The following is a 16,299-nucleotide window of genomic DNA, read 5'->3' on the forward strand; positions in this document are numbered from 1 at the left end:
CGGTCAATAACAGAGATAAAAGGGTAGCATTTGTCCCCAAAACAAAGTTCAGAAGGCAGGGAAGATGGACCCATGGAAAAGGTGAATCCAGGAAGTAAGAAGAATGCTGTTAAATTGAGGTGATTGTAAACTCCAACCAATGTCATGAAACAAAATCCTATGAATTGTTGAATTTAATTTAACAATGTAACTAATTTGCTTTGTAAATTTTCATCCAAACTACAAGAAAGTGTTCCCATCCAAAAAAAGGATATCAATCAAATGCAAAGTTTGGATCTTATATAGATCCTGGTCCAAATAAACCAACTGGAAAATACATTTTGAAACAACAAAGAAATTTATTGAGCTGTAATTGGTTTCATTTTCTGGTTGCTAGCAAGGGATTGAAAAACAATGCTGAATAAAAAAAGGGAAATCCAATCCCTGCCCTCAAGCAGCTCAGAGTGGTAAGAGAGATTAGACATTAATTGAATACTCATACAAATGAGCCAAGCAGCACAGCACTCAGTCAAGACTGCAGCGACCACACACCTGGTAACCCTATTTTAATCAAAATCCTTACTCTTATCACTGAGCTCTTGCACACAATCTGACCTCTTTCTTCCTCTCCAACTTCATCCCCCCACAAGTAACTCCTCTTTGCTTTCTCAGGTTCTAGTCACAAGTGCCTCCCTTCCAGACGCCTTCCTGTTTCGGGGCTCCAGCCACAGCACTTCCCTTACAGAGAACACTCTTCCTCTCCTCTTCACCTACTTAACTTGTAATCACGCAGGCAGATCTCCTCCTCAACTTCCTCATCAAGTCGTCTCAGATGCAGAAAGACTTCAAAATCTGTCTGCTACAGGAAACTGACAATGAAGCAAAGTAAAGCAAAAAAAGACTTCAAAGTGCAACTTGTCGACCTGAAAATGCTTTGCCATGGAGTCAGAACGGACTCATAACTGACCCTCCACTTATTGCTCCTGTGAAGCAGCTGGTGGACTGAAACTGCCAGAAAGGCTCAACCTTTGAGTTTGCAGCATAGTTTTTTCCAAGATGCTGGTCCATGTTTAATTCCTTGATTTTCTAAAAGGTGCTATTTAACCTTCTAATTCGTTTCAGTAAAGTTAGGATTATGACAAAAAGAACTTGTGTCATTTAATGTAACTGGCTACTGTGATGTCTCATTAACTGATCTGTATATTTTATCCTGGCCAGTCTATACAGATTGATCATTTCCAGTTGATTAAACATTTGATTAAAATAAAATTGTGGCCATTTCTACTTGAAAAAAGAAATTCAGGCACCACGCCAAGAATATAATCCCCAATGTAATTACAGTTTTTGTGAAGAAAATCAGATTAGACTTATATTACTTTGACTTAGAAGAAATTTTTCCATGAATATTATCTGCCATAAAGCATAAGGACACGCTGTAAAAGGCTTTCAAGGGGGCCAACACCAGGAGAGTGTGCACCATGGATTAGACATAAACAATTTCAATCAGCTAGCCACGTGCTGTTCTCTCTGCAAGCCCACCTCATTTAATAATCATAAACTGGGGCAGGGCATTTTTCACAGCATTGATTTCTCTGCAAGCAGTGCAGAGAGAAATTTCACTGATACACAGAAAGTCATGCAAACAAATACAAAAGAGACTCCAAGAGGAACAAGCCATCCAATAAAGCAGCAGATACCTAAAAAAAAAAAAAAGAGACTCCACTGAAGTTGTAAAAGGACAAGGACGTCTATGCAATATACATTATCCCTGTGCTTCCTGCTTCAGAAGAATAGCTCAGAGATTCACTGATATTATTTCTTTGCAACACATAATTGATTTAAGTCTAATCATGAAGCTTGTACCAAGGGGTTTACTTAATAAGTGAGAAAACATCAGTATGTAATCAACAGAACTTCTTCGGTCAGAGTCTCCAGGTCTCGGAGAACACTGTTGGATAATCAGCACAATCTAGAAACCCCACTCCATGTGGGAAACAACACTATTTCATTGTTCTTCTACACCACGGAATGTTTATAAACACAAAATGCCAGTGTTATGGTCTTCCATCTAAGTTCTAAGATCAAAGGACCTCAACAAATACCCCTTCCATGGAAAAACCTCATGAAAGGTGGGGTGGGGCAGAGTGGGGCGAGGTGGGGAAGGAAGGCTGCTAACTGAAATGCCTCTATATGAACAAAGGAACTCTGGTGGCTTAATCCTCAGGGAGTTGCTCTGCTAAACCAAAGTCTACAGCTCTGACAGGTCGAATCCACCAATGGCTCTCACTCCATGGAAAAGAACTGCTTTTTAAATGTTAATGATTCTGGTGCTTAAGTACTCAGCAGCCAGCAGGAAAAACAAATCAGTGGTTCAAATCTACCAGTCACTCTACAGCAGAAAGATGTGGTAGTGTGCACTGTGACCCTACGAACAATGGATCCGAACCCTGCCTATCCTGTGCCATCTTCGCCGTCCCTGACATCCTCAAACTCAGAGCGCACTGTTAAAATCATCCCACCTTGCTAAGTGTCTTTCTCTCTTTCTAACCCTCCGCCTTTCCCAGCATGGTATCTTTTTCAAAGGACTAGACCCTCTTAACAACATGCCCAAAGTATGTGACACAAACTTTCACTATCCTTGCTTCTAAGCAGTGTCCTGGTTGCACTTGCTCTAAGATAGACTTGTTTATTCTGGTACTTCACTGCATACAGCCTTGGAAACCCTTTGGGGCAGGCTCTCCTCTGTCCTATAGGGTTGCTAGGAGTCAAGTGGCAATAATAGGTTTCTTTATTTTTAATCCTAGGAATAGGGAGCCACAGTGGTGCAATGGCTAGGCAATCAACTGCTATTGGAAAAGTCTGCAGTATGAAGCAATGAGTTGAACAAAGACCTGATGACCTATTGCTCTAAAGATTAAAAAAAAAAAATCAAACTAACTGCCAACAATCAACTCTACTAGTTGCTCAGAATGCCTACACAGCTTTTAAATTCCATACACTCATGATGTAGACTCACATACTCAGGGCTCTTGATCTCTCCAAGCCTTCAACAACTCTCTCATCTTGGTTCACTCTTTCACATTTGTAATCATGGGGGCTGTGAGCTAAACAGAATCAAATGGAATGGAAGGCAGACCCATCTCTCCTTTTGCTCTCTTAATGATTCCAAACTAGAAAAGCATCACTTCCTGTAATGGACAAATTTATAATCTCAGGGGGCTGACAAGAAAGATATCACTGTGTATGGGGTTGCCGTGAGCTGGGGGCCCAAGTGAGGGAAGCTAACTATACACTCACTGCCACAGAATTAGAAATGACACACAGCTGTCCCTTCAGTGGGTTTCCAAAGCTAGAAACCCAAGGGGAGGCTACTGCCCATCTTTCTACCTTGGAGCAGCTGATGGATTTGAAGGACTAGAGAGGTGTGGCCTTTGGGTTATGAGGACAACTCCCTAGGGACTGCTCCACCAGAGTTCCCTAGCTAGCAACAACAATCCAAACTAGGATCAAATTTGTTTTAAAATGTTTATCCACACATCTTGCTCCAAAATTCGTTTTGGGTACTACGGCATGAGAATTTTCTTTTTAGTCATATACTGTGTTTGATTTCAGGGCTTCTAGAACACAACCTGACTTTCCTCCCACACTCGAAGTGCATTTTCTACTACTGTTAAGCCAAATCAAGCTATTCCTGTCAAATAAATCCCAAGTCATGACAAGCTTCCACCATATTTCCAAGGTGAGATTGCTCAGCTATTTTTCCTGCAGAGCAGCAGGGAGATTTGAACCATTGAGCTTTCAGTTAGTAGCCGAACATTTAACACCCTGTGGAACTAGGGCTCCTTAATGTATATTTCTAGTCTTCCACAAAAAGACTACTCCACTAAATTGGTCTCCTTCCTCTTTTTCCTCTCCAAATAGCTTAGTTTATTCCCAACTGCTGTTCTCTTGGACTGGAATAACTGCAAGAGTCTCCTTGAAAGAAAATGGAAGGTTCAACTAATGCCAAATTCAGCAACTTAATTAAGAGTCCCTGGAACATATGGAATGCTGTCGATAAAAAAAAAAAACCAAAACACCAAACCTGGCAAGCTTTTTTCAGACTGGCTTCCTTCACAAGGTGAACATTCAGTGATTCCTAGAGCCCTCTGTCTTATTCTCTTATTCCACAGAAGGAAAAGCAAAACCTAAATATGTGTTATGAGCAGATGAAGAACTCTGTAGACAGATGGACAGAAGGACTGAAGGATTACAAGCAGATATAGCTTACTCATTTGACTATATAGCTTGAGCCCAAAATTAGGAGAGTATTATTTAGACTCATTTGAGATCACCAAGTGGCTGATAGTCTTAATGTGGGTGTTATAGTATGACGTTAAGAAATCAGAAGCACTCTGATGGCTGCCATTTCAATGAACTTCTTTCAGTAAAAGGCTGTTTCAATTCAAGGATTGAGAAGGAAGATAATTTACAAAAAGGGCAAAAATTATCAGGAACAGTATATCTAGTAAGAGTCTACTATAAATATTAAAAAGACTTCTACAACTTACCAAAAAAGCCAAAGACCCAATAAAAAATGGGCAAAAGACTTGAAGAAACACTTTGCCAGACGGGATGGATATTCAAATAGCCAAGCACATGCAAAGAAGCTCAGTGCTATCAACCATTACGGAAAAACCAAACTCACTATTGTCAAGTTGATTCTGACCCATGTCAATCCTCCTTCGGGTTTCTGAAGCTGTAAACTTTGATAGGAGAAAACTGTCCATCTTTCTTTTGCAGAGCAGCTGATGGCTTAAAACGGCTCGCTTTTTGGTCGGCAGAACAATACATAAGATCGTCTCATCCGCCATTGTTGGTGTTAGGTGACATGGAGTCAAGTATGACTCATAGTGGCCCTATGAACAACAGATCTGAACCCTGTCCTATCCTGTGCCGTCCTCACAATCTGACATACTGGAGCCCATTGCTGCAGTCACAGTGTCTATCCATCTCATTGCCATGAGAGAGATACAAACCAAAACTATAATGAGATACTACCTCAGAGGTATTAAAACAAGTTATTTTTTTAAAAAAATGAAAGAAAAAAATCAACCCACTGGAAAACAGCAGGTGTTGACGAGGCTGTGAGGATAAACGGAATCCTACATCCTTTGCTGGAAGGAATATAAAATAGTACAGTCACCATGGAAAACAGGTTAGGCATTCCTCAAAAGGCTGAACACAGAATGTGTAAGCTCAACCCTAAGTACAGACCCAGAGAGTTGAAAGCAGGGCCCAGGACAGACATCAGGATTGGAGGAAGACTCATCAACAACCTACAATATGCAGATGACACAACCTTGCTTGCTGAAACTGAGGAGGACCTGATGCGCTTTCTGCAGAAGGCCAAGGACTGGAGTCTTCAGTATGGACTGAATGAAGCTCAACATCAAGAAGACAAAGATTCTCATCACTGGGCCATTTGGCAATACCATGATGGATGAAGAGATTGAGGTTGTTAACAATTACAGCTTGCTCAGCTCCACAATCAATACTCTCGGCACCAGCAATCAGGAAATCAAAAGACAAACTGCACAGGGAAAATTTGTTGTCAGGGACCTTTCCAGTACTGAAATATAACGATGTCAGTCTAGAGCCTAAGGTGCGCCTGATCAAATCTTGAGCCTTTGGGATTGCAGTATAGCTTCTTGCCACTAGGCCACCAAAGCTCCCTTGTAATATTTATATATACATAAGGAATCGTGGCAAGCTTTTGGAGTCGACTGCTTTTCCGGGCACGTGTTTGTTACGTGCAGGTTTGTTCTGTCCCCGGGAGTGAGGCTAGTCAGCCTGGGCCTAGGGTTTGAACCAGGAGGCGGCCTAAAGCCAAAAGGGCCCTCGGGCAGGCTCAAATTGTTTTCCTGTCAAATGTTCTTCTAGGTGGTATAGCACTGGTCTGTGCATTGCTGTACAGAGGTAACTCGTGGTTGCTGTGGCAGTGATGTGCCAATCGTGGTAATGGGTACCCATGGTGGACAGTGTTGGCTGGAGCTTCCCGACTAAATCAAGCCTGGAAGCAGGAGCGGCATCCACTTCCAAAATGGCTTGCCTCCGGAAACTCTATGTACAAACAGTGTACTAACAATGGCTCTGTAACACTTGAGTGTGTTATGAGTAAATCTTCAAAATGAGTCCCCCAGAAATCCACATGATTGAGATAGCAAATTTATTAACAGGTTACCAGAAAAATGTCTTGTTGGTATCCTGGTACCATACCGTAATAAATCAAATGGCATGTACTTTAAACCAATCCTAAGTCATTCACTTATCCTTGCCAAACTCTCCCTTATAGACATCTCACATTAAAACCCGATGATTTTCCCCCAGCCAATTAGGTATGCAGCATTTAGCTCCTACTCTAACAGTACACAAATATATTCCTTACTACTAAACCTTATATAAGTGAAAAATCATGGAAAACAAACAAAATACTGAAGTTGTCATGGATTTCCTCTTACTTGGATCTACAATCAACCCTCAGGGAACAACACTTAAGAAATGAAACAACATATTATACTGGACAAAACTTCTGTATAAAGATTTCTTTACAATGCTACAGAGCAAGGATGTCACTTTAAAGACTAAGAAGAGACAACCCTGAAATCGCTTTCTATATCTATGAAAGTTGGATAGATTAATGTGGCCTAGTGCAAGAAGTTACACAGCACTCCTGAAGGCAGACAGTTCAAATCTACTAGCTGATCTGTGGAAGAAGAACAGGTAATTTCCTCCTGTTTTATGAAATGCCTCTGAAAATCCACCAGAGAGTCGGCTGTGGGTTGGTTCTGACTCTACAGTACACAACAACGAAGAAGAGTTAATGATATTTTTCAAATGTAGTGTTGACAAAGATTACAGAATAGACTATTGACTGACAAAAGAACAGGTAGTTGGCAAGGATGGTGAAATTCTGTTTCACATATTTTTGGGAGGGGCCAGTCCCTGGAGAAATAAATCAAACTCAAAAAAGAGAAAGACCCTTAACAAGGTGGACTGTCACTGTGGTTGAAGCAATGGACTCAGGTACAGGAGCGATTATAGGGATGGTGTATGACTGCGCAGTGATTTGTTCTGGTGTATACAGTGTTGTTACTATAAACGGGAACTGACTCAATGGCACCTAATAATAACCAACCTGATACAGACAAGAAGAACTCACGTGACTATGGCCCTTAAGACATTGCTCAAACCCAGAACTGAACTCAATGTATCAACTTTTCAAACAACAGATGTATTGGCCAGTAACACCATGAGGACCTACTGTTTTCCCCAGAACAACCAACCATTTGCCCTAAAACGAAAACTGAAAAGGCAGAAAGGGAGGACGAAAAGGATGAATGGAAAGAGGGAATCCAAGGAGGAAGTGGGAAGAGTTCTGTTATACTAAGGGGGACTGAAACCAATGTCATAATTCAAAGAATGTACCCTTTTTTGACGCACCTTAGTCTCCAGAGAGACTCCGTTGGTCTTCAGTACTTTAAAGAGGTCCCTAACAGCAGACTTTCCCATTGCAATATGTATTTTAATTTCCTGGCTGCTGGTGCCGAGTGTTGAATGTGGAGCCAAGCAGACTAAAACTGTGAACAATCTCAATCTCTTCACCATCCATCCTGATGCTGCCAATTGGTCCAGTGGTGAGAATCTTTGTCTTCTTGATATTGAACCTCAATCCATATTAGAGGCTGCAATCCTTGACCCTCTGCAGCAAGTGCTTCAGGTCCTCCTCAGTTTCAGCAAGCAGGGTTGTGTCATCAGCCTTACACAGATTGTTGAGAGATCTTTCACCAATCCTGATGCCGCATTTCTCCTCATAGAGCCCAGCCTCCCGGATAATACATTCTGCATACAGGTTGAAAAGGTATGGAGACAGGACACATCCTTGGCATACGCCCTTCCCAATTTTGAACCATGCAGTGTTTCCTTGTTCTGTTCTGACGATTGCCTCTTGGGTTCAATCACTTGTTATGTATCAGAGAGTTGGACAATGACTAAGGAGGACAGAAGGAGAATTGATGCCTTTGAGCTTTGGTTTTGGAGAAGAGTATTGAGGGTACCATGAACTGCTAAGAATACAAACAGATTCATCCAGGAGAGGGTTAAAACAGGCTGCTCCTTGGAGGCAAGGATTCTGGGACTTTGTCAGACATACTTTGGTCATGTTGTAAGGAGAGACTGGTCTTTGGAGAAGGAAATTATGCTTGGGAGGGTGGAGGGCAGGCGCAGGAGGGGAAGACCCTCTAGAGATGGATTGATTCGGTGACTGGGGTAATTGGGATGAGTATGTCGGAGACAATGAGATTGGCACAGGATAGAACAGAGTTTAGGGCTGTTGTACATAGGTTGCTATGAGTCGCAAGTGACTCGATGGCACATAACAACAACAACAACAACAACAACAACAACAACAACATCCTTTTTTGAATGAGAAATTACTGTGCTCTATAAGCTTCCATTCAAATCATTATAAAAATGTTCAAATAACCCTAGTGAGCACAGTTGTACTCTAACATAGATGGGTCACTATGAGTCAACCCACAGTAACTGATTCCAAATGAAATAACTCAGCCTGTTATGTTGAAATCTCTACCACCCACATAAATTTGATTACGACTCTTCTGGCTTCAATCCTCCAAAAATATGTCTGTTTTAGACATTTATGTGTAAGAATTTTTAACAGTGGATCGTTCATTGCTTAACTTTGAGAAATAACACCTCGTGCATGAACCCAGGTTACCTCTAGCTGTTAACTAGTATATTAGATAATAAAATGGAATAAGATTTGCTAAGAGGCTTCAATTTTACTAATGTTCAGTCGTTTCTAGTAAACATTGGATTTCCTTCTTAAATAAGTTTGCACCAAAGGGTTTCTCAATTTTGTGGCATCAGTGGCTATAAATTGCAATAGTTACCACCCCTGCCTTTGATTTGGTAGACTGGAGTCCACCTGATAATCAGGATTAAAGAGCTAACCAGATTTGGCTTTGGAAATGTGCAAGTAAGATTAGGTTGAGTAACTGCCCATGGCACAAGCATGCAATACACAGTGTAACTCCTACAGTTTACTTTTGTCATTGTTCATTTTTATGCTCTTTATAAATAAACAAATAGACTGACCAGACACCCAATAACCCTGTGGAAAAAGGACTTGGTAAAAAAAATGCTTTCATTCACTCTTAGGAGTACGCATTCCAAAGTAATACAAATAGGTATGACATAATTAAGATTGTTTTTGTACACTTCTAAAACATACTGCTGTTCTAGTTTGTGCTTGTTAAGATGCTAATTATCATTACTAGCTGATTAGCCACAAAGGTGCTTCCTAGCAAACAACCCAGGACTCTAGTAAGGCTCAGAGCCAGGGAGAGTTTACCTAGGGCAAGGGTTAGTAGAAGCAACTGTCAGGTACCCTGGGTACTCTGAACTATACCCACAATATTTGGAACACTAAGGCTAGTGATTTCTCCCCACAATTCTCATCCACCTGCCCCAAAATGCCTCTTTCCCTTCCTCTCTTCCTTCTTTAACCTCGCACACATTCATGACCACACTGATCCCCTTTTCCTCCCTCTTCCCCAGGACGCGGACGGAAATGTACCCTGCACCACTCCCTTCTTGTTAGCCCAAACTCCCTCCATCCCTAGCATGAGAACCTTACCTACACAACTATTTAACTTCCCTGAGACCTGGTTCTCTTCTGAACCCTAGTTGCCCATGAACCTTTTCTCTACATTCCAGAAAACTCCTAGGGGCCAGCTTCCTCCTGCTTGTCCATGAGTCCAATCTCATTAAATGTCCCACTCACTTTAGGTTCACCCCACTTGGAGAGGCTAGCTTCCACTCTTCTTCCTCAGGGTCATCTATTTATTTTCTAGACATTTCCTTTCACCAATTTGTGTCACTGGCCTCCTCTCTATCTCCTGCCACCCACAGATCTCCCAGTTACTATTAACAGTGACTAAAAACGTTGAAACTTCATTTCCAGTATTGTTCTTCATGCCAACTAAAAAATATATTGCAAAATCCTGTCACTGAACTGGGTAGCACATCCAGAAACACAGATTGCCAAGTCCCAGATATTATTTGCTTTAAAGACCATCACCTTTATTCTACTTTAACTAACATTCTACATTGTGACACATTAGGATTTGCTATTGTACTGCTTCATCTCAGATATTTCAAACAAAAAGTCTCCCTCTTACCATTTCTATGCTATTACTTTCACTGCAATAGCTCTACTCTTGATCTCACACTCAGTTTCTTAAATTCCTTGATATTATGCGCCATCGAGTTGCCTGCAACCCAAAGAACAATAGCTCTGAACCCTGCCCTATCCTAAGTCAGTCTCACTGACTCGATAACGCATACCCCCACTATCCCATTTACTGTTCTGATTCATCTTAACCAACTCTTCCTGTTATAGTTGCTGTGGTCAGGTGCTGCTGAGTTGATTCCACTTGGTAGGACCCCTGTGGACAGCAGACTAAAATGTTGGCTGGGCCCAAGCCCACTGTCCCAGTGACTATATTAGTCTGTCTCCTCAAAGATCTTCCTCTTTTTCGCTGACTCTCCACTTTTCCAAGCATGATGTCCTTCTCCAAGGAGTGGTCTCTCCTGGCAACTCCTTAGCTTCACTTTTCTGTGAAGTCTCAATATCATAGTCACTCAAGGAATTCATTCTATCATCAACCTGTTCAATTTCTTCCCACAATGGTTTTCTGCTTTACTTACTTGTCCTGTTGTTGCATACTGTTGAGTCAGAACCGACCCATAGCTGACCTGGATTTCCAGAGGCAGTTACTGCATGGGAGGAGACTGCCTATTCTCCTCAGTGGAGCAGCTGGTGGATTTAAACTATGTGCCTTCAGGACTGCAGCTCAGCTTCTTGCCACTAGGCCACCAGAGCTCCCTATACTTGTCCTACAAGGCCCTAAATCCAGGAACGATCTTGTAAGCTGCTTTAAATCACTCCTACACTTACAGTGCTGAGAACATTTTTGTAAACCACAACCACATTTATGTAAAATGATGGCATTACCAAGTAAGTCCTCAGTGCCACCTCACAAACCTCCTTTTCACTCTTTCTGTAAATACTGATTTTCAATGCTTCACAACTCTCCTAATCCGCTACCTCACTGCTCTCTCTACAGGTGACCTTGTTCCTACATTCTTTAGAAGGTGAGACTTTGCATCACAAAATTGGGGCATCTTTCTCCTAGAAAAGGACATCATGCTTGGAAAAGTGGAGAGTCAGCGAAAAAGAGGGAGATCCTTGAGGAGACAGACTAACATAGTCACTGGGACAGTGGGCTTGGGCCCAGCCAACATTTCATTCTGCTGTCCACAGGGGTCCTACCAAGCAGAGTCAACTCAGCAGCACCTGACCACAGCAACTATAACAGGTACACAGGTTACATATGTGTGGCTTTGAGTCAGAGCCGACACAATGCCACGTGATAACAAGTAGACAATGTCCCCACAGTTTCAGAAATAGCAATTTCTACTCTTGCTCAAAGCTAGTAGCTTCCACCTCTCTACTTGATTTCCACCCTTCCTTATATTTTTGCACGGGAACAATCTGCCAACTTTTCCATTTCTACTCTCCAGCTCCTCCTGATTCCTTAACTAGAAGTCCTTTTTATAAACACCTCTTCTCTTCTCTTCTCTCCCTCTCCCTCTCTCCCCCACCCCCACCCCCACCCCCACCCCTTTGACATAGCACAGCCTGCTAACCTTATCTCTTCCCTTTCTTTACAGGCTCAATAGAAGATAAGCTCTTTATGATTGGGTGGGAGGATAGTGTCTGTTTTTTTGGTGGTGTTCACTGATGTAGTGCTAACACTTAGAGAAGTACCAGCCATCTAGTAGCTGCTCAATAATGATAGAATAAATGGCTTGTTAATTGCTGTTGAATGGATTCCAAATCAGGTGATCTCACATGTGCAGAACCAAATGTCTCTGTAGGGTTTTTAAGAATATACAACCTTTTGGAAGCAGACTTCCAGACATATATTTCAAGGAGGCTCTGAGTTGGTTGGAACCATCAACTTTCATCAGTGACTTATTGCTGTTAGGTGCCATCAAGTAAAGTAAGACTCACAGCGACCCTACGAACAAGAGAACTGAACCCTGTCCTATCCTGTGCCATCCGCACAATCTATTACACATTCAAATCCACTGCTGCAATCACTGTGGCAAACTACCTGGTTGAGGATCTTCCTCTCCTTCACCATCCTTCCACCTTTCCAAGTAGGTTTGCACCACCTAGAGACTCCCAAATAAATTACTAACCCCCTCAAAAGAATACATTAACTTTATTTCTTCAACTTCTGTATGTTCTTTCACCATTCTCTCTGTAAACTCCTTCCTGCCCCTACACTCACATATCTAACGTGCCAAATCCATTGGGCATTTCCTAGTCTTGATCAAATTTAATCTCTCTACAGAGGTAACTTGTGGTTGCTGTGAAGCTGAACACTGTGACACTGATGCGTCAAATTCATTAATGGCAGGCGGTGTTTGGTGGCGCTCCCCGATTAAAACAAGCATGGAAGCAGGAGTGGCATCCACTTCTGTAATAGCTTGCCTCCGGAAACCCTATGAATCTGGAGAAAGGATGAAAGTCATGCAAGTGTTGAGGACTTGTTCACAGGGTTGCTACGAATCGCCTATGACTCGACGGCACTTAACAACAACAACAAAATAGTACCAACACTACTAATCATTTCTCCTTTGGAAGACCATTTTCTCCTTTGCTTTCATGACAATAAATTTCTTTTTATCTCTCTGGACAGTCCTTCTGAGTCTCCTTTGCTGTACCTGCTTCTCCTGCCTCTATGCAATAAAAGTGTAATGAGTATATGCTCAGAGACAGCACAAAGTGTTTTCTGCCCTAAGTATCTCTTCTGAGCTCTATACAGTGTTAAACTAATGACCACAGCAATTGACATGTAGAGGCTTACTGATGTTCCAAAGCACAATTGTGTTTACTGATTTAGTTCTTACAACAAACTCATAAGGAAGGTACTACTATTATTCATACTATACTCAAGGTACTATCATTGGTTGTAGGTTGGTTTTAACTTGTAGGAGGGAAAAATCCTCACCTGGACCAATTGGCAACATCATAACATATGGAGAAAAGACTGCAGTTGTCACCCATTGTATTTTACTTGGATCCACAATCAGCAGCCATAGTAAGAACAGTGAAGAAATAAAAAATGTTGGGGAAATCTGCTGTCAAGAACCTCTCCAAAGTACTAAAGATCATGCACGCCAGTTTAAAGACTCAGGTGAGCCCAATTCAAGCCATGGTATTTTCAATTGTGTCTATGCATCTAAATGTTGGGCAATGAATACAGAAGATCAAAGAAAAATCAATGTGTTTGAATCGTGGTGCTGGAGAAGAGTACTGAAAAAACCATACGCCTCCGAAAAAAAAAAAATGAAATCTGTTTTGGAGGAAGTGTAGTCAGAGTGCTCCTTAGAAGCAAGGATGAACTACAACCAGGAGAGGATAAAATAGATGAATGGGACCTTCTAAGAATCAAATCCCTATGTACATCCAAAAACTTCTCCAACATGGTAAAAAGCAAAGCCACAGACTGGGGGGAAAATATTTGGTAGTGACATGTCTGATAAGGGACTTATATCTAGAATTTATAGAATACTCCAGCACCAAAACAAGATAAAATGGTAAATAAGCCAACTGAAAAATGGGCACAGGATATGAACACTTCACAAAAGACATTCAGATGGTGAACAAGCACATGAAGAAATGTTCACAGTCCTTAGCTCTGAGATGAAAATCAAAACAACTATGAGATATCATCTCACCACAGTAATAAAGTTCTACAGAGCAGCAAATAACAAATGCTGGCAAGGTTGTGGAGAAACTGGAACCCTTATTCACTGTTCGTGGGAGTGTAAAATGATGCAACTACTCTGGAAGGCAGTATGGCGCTTTCTCAAAAAGCTGGAAATAGAAATACCATTTGACCCAGCAATTGCACTACTGGGAAAATACCCTAGAGAAATCAGAACAGCCACCCAAACAGATATATGCACACCCATGTTTATTGCTACGCTGTTCACAATAGCAAAGATATGGAAGCAATCTAGTGCCCACCAACAAATGAATGGATAGAAAATACTATGGTATATTCACACAAGGGAATATAATGCAGCACTGAACAACAAGGAACTAAAGAAATACTATACAAAATGAGTGACCCTAGGAGACATTATACTGAATGAAATATCTAAGTCACAAAATGACAAATATTATATAATGCCGCTGTTTTAAAACAGGGCTGACATGGTGATTGGGGGGAAATGAAGAAAAGAGGAGATAAATAATGAACACTGCATTGAAACAGATGAGGGAAAGAAATGTTTAAAAGGAATATATAATTAGGCATAATTTGTATGACAACAGTCCAGAATAAGAAGTGTGTAGCAAAGTGGATTTGGGGTGGCGGGCAGGCAATTGTGCAACAATGAAAGAATCTCTTTAAAGAGAAAATCAAACTGGGATGTGGGGGCTGTAGGAAGGAAAATGTGCAATGAAGAATGAATGGAAATGCAAATTTTCTGTTAACTTTTGTTAAAATAAAAAATAAATAAAAAGCAAGGATGGTGAAACTTCCTCTCACATACTCTGGGCATGTAGTCAGGAGGAGCTGGTCATTGCAAAAAACATCATGCTGAGTAAGGCAGAAAGTCAGAGAAAGAGAGGAAGATCTTCATTAAGATGAACTGATACAGAGACCTTAACAATGGGCTCAAGTGTATCAGAGACGGTCAGGGTTCAGATCCACTGCTCATAGGATTGCTATGAGTCATAGTCAACTTACTGGCACTTAACATCAACTTTGCATAAACTGTAGTTAATTTGAAGGTACCTAATAACACTGCTATCATTCTCATTTTACAGAGGAAGCTGAAGCACAGAAAGTAAAGCATCTTAACCAAAGTCATAAAGTCAACTCGTTCTGTATTGAAGTTGGTATACGAGACCCTATTTAGATGAATTTTGCTAAAAATATGACACACATGCCATAGAATTCTCCTACTTAGCATGCACAGTTTATAGGTTTTAAGTATATTCACAGGGTGTACAAGCAGCACCAAAAGCTAATTTTTAGAATTTTATTATTCACCCTTAAAAGAAACCATTTGTCAAATAGCAGTCACAGATAGTACTTTTTAACTTAGATCTCAATAACTATAGTTTTAACACATTTAAATTGAAGAAGAAACACACACAATGTGTTAAGCCAAAACAAAACAGTTTTGACTTTTGGTTGGTTTGTTTTTTTAAAAGTATGTGTACAAATAGATACAGATATATAGAGATACGTTGTTGTTGTTGTTATTGTTGTTGTTGTTAGGTTTCAACTAGTCACAGAAGACTCATAGTGACCCAATGAATGAAAGACCTGAACACTTGTATGACTTTTTGCACTTCTCCAAGTTCATAGGGTTTTCGGAGGCAAGCTATTTCAGAAGTGGATGTCACTCCTGCTTCTAAGCTTGTTTTAATCAGGGAGCTCCACCAAACACTGTCCACAATGGGTAACCATTATCGCATTTAACACATCTGCATCAGTGTTTAGCATTACAGCAACAAGTTACCTCTGTACAGCAAATGGACAGATCAGTGATATACCACTTAGAAGAATGTTTGACCAAAAACAATTAAAATCAGGCCTGATAGATATATTAAAAAAAGGATTAGATTTACCTATATGCTACAAATTCAAACAAGAGCATGCTAAACAGTCCCACAACTAGACAAATATTTCAGCCTTAATGTGTTACCAGAAGGCAGACAGATTTTTAAAAAATTTTTATTTTATTACTTTTAATGAACATTTACAGAGATTTTGGATTTCCATTCATTTATTGTTGCATTTTCTCTCTGCCCACCCCTCCCCCCCAGTCCACTCTTCTCTTTGAAAAGTAAAAGAAAAATTCCTTCATTGGTATACAATCCCCGCCCCCACCCCCAGTACATTCCACTATGCAACCTTCATTCTGGACTCTTGTGATAACCATAATATCTTATCATATATCGCTTTTAGACTGTTCTCTCCCTCATCTGTTTCAATGCAGTACACATAATTTATCCAGTTTTTCTCAGTCTTACCCCAACCTTGATGTCAGTCCCATTCTACAACAGTGGTACAATGCAGTATTCGTCTTTTTGTGACTTTGACATTTTACTCAGACACATTGAACTCTCAGATGAATAAACAGTAAAAAAGAAAATAGTTATGA

Source organism: Elephantulus edwardii, unplaced genomic scaffold (genome assembly GCF_000299155.1).
Source record: "Elephantulus edwardii isolate Elephantulus edwardi_28Jun2011 unplaced genomic scaffold, EleEdw1.0 scaffold00016, whole genome shotgun sequence".
Lineage (NCBI taxonomy): Eukaryota > Metazoa > Chordata > Mammalia > Macroscelidea > Macroscelididae > Elephantulus > Elephantulus edwardii.